General features: G+C 42.2%; 1 pseudogene; it reads right to left on the bottom strand.

The window, feature by feature from the left end:
* Positions 1 to 548: 548 nt before the first annotated feature.
* Positions 549 to 1,477, bottom strand: LOC132654014 (vomeronasal type-1 receptor 44-like; annotated as a pseudogene).
* Between the last annotated feature and the right edge of the window lie 302 nt (positions 1,478 to 1,779).

The following is a 1,779-nucleotide window of genomic DNA, read 5'->3' as shown; positions in this document are numbered from 1 at the left end:
ACACACACATACACACACACAAACACACACAGAGACACAAACACAGACAGAAACACATACACACACAGTTAAAAGTTAAATCATTTTTTAAAAAAATTAAAAGTAATCTGGGCATGATGGCACATGCCTTTGATCCCGGCACTCAGGGAGGCAGAAGCAGGTAGATCTCTGTGAGTATGAGGTCAGCCTGATCTACAAAGCAAGCCCAGGAGAGCCAGGGCTACATGGAGAAACCCTGCCACAAAAATACAAAATAAATAAATAAATAAATAAAAAGTAATGTGCTAAAAAAGACAGATGAGAGCCATTTCACAGACCTCCTTTGAAAACCCATTGAGAAAGATAAACTTCATGTGATATCTGAGTGGGAATGCAGTTTAATATTGTTTTATATACTTGCCATCCACACACAGAGTAAACAGATGGAATGTTAAAAGGATGTTTTCACATATCAGTTTAAGCCACAGAATGTTCCTACTATGTCATGATATGATGGCAACATATTGGATTGTATTAAGGAGTGTACAATTTTACCCATCATTGACTAATCAGATATTTAATTTCCTGTCCCACAGTGACCTTAAAAATTTAGTTATACGCTTTTCAGTGCAAATAAACACAAGAGGACTGACTGTGGCATAGCCATGGGACACAAGAATCTGGATATAGTAAAACAGAGAGCCATCTTTGAACTTCATTCTTGTGTGGAAGATAACACTGTCCAAAATGTAGAGAACCACAAAGAAGCTCATGAGCAGCAGGATGGTCCGGGTGGCCCTTCGCTCTGGGGATGCTTTTGGAGAAAGTTTGGTGCTGTGAAGATGCCGGGCCTGCTTCATGTGTCTGTATAAAAGAGTCACCATGTACCCTCTGGAGAACACCATGAGACTTATAAGAAAGGCTTCCCTGAAGACCACCAGTGTGGAAAATGTGTTTTGTCTGGAGTAACTCAGTGGGAGAAGTGAGCAAGACTGAGTAACATACATAAAATTATCTGAGGTTGAATTGGGGATGGCACTTATTGATACCAGGAGGTAACTGCTAAAAGACATGTAGAGAACACAAAGAAAAAGGGCGCAGGGATGTCATGGGGAAATTTATGTTTAAACTTGTCTAAGCAGCAGCTTCTAGGGCTGAGGATGATGGTCCAGAGGACATTCAGCAGACAGGCAGCACAAAGGGAGAGGCCCCTCAAGAACCTGTGCAGATAGATAAGGGATTGGCATGTGGTGGGGTCCCACCTCCCCTGAGACATAAACATGTCTGCAGCTATGAGTCCCATAGTTAGCAGCATCAGTAGTTGGGTCAGGGCCAAGAAACCAATGGCGAGATCAATGAGCTTAGGCCTGTGCGCACCAATGAGCATACAGAGATGGAAGACGAAAAGGATGCTGTTGGCTGAGATCCCAACACTCATTTCAGAGAACAAGGTGATTTTAATGTTTGTGTTAGTGTGGAGTATGCTGGCTTTATTCATTGTATGTGTGTGTATTTGAAGTACCAAAAATCTGAGGAGAAAAGAGAAAACTCTTCATTACAAATACTGGTAATGAAGCATTACCCCCCAACACTGAGATGGCAACAAGATGTCAATTCATCCCAATTCCACCTCATCCAAAAAGAACTCAGCTCCAGCTCAGACTCCCTTGAGGCCATCCCCGTAGTCCCCATTGTCCCCACTGTCCTGATGCTTCCCATGCAAAACTGATCTGTGCAGACCATTGTAGGCCTGTCTCAAAATACAAACTTTCTTGTACATTAAACATTTCCACAAGTTAT

This window comes from Meriones unguiculatus, chromosome 5, assembly GCF_030254825.1.
Source record: "Meriones unguiculatus strain TT.TT164.6M chromosome 5, Bangor_MerUng_6.1, whole genome shotgun sequence".
Lineage (NCBI taxonomy): Eukaryota > Metazoa > Chordata > Mammalia > Rodentia > Muridae > Meriones > Meriones unguiculatus.
This window is presented reverse-complemented; position numbering and strand designations above follow the sequence as displayed.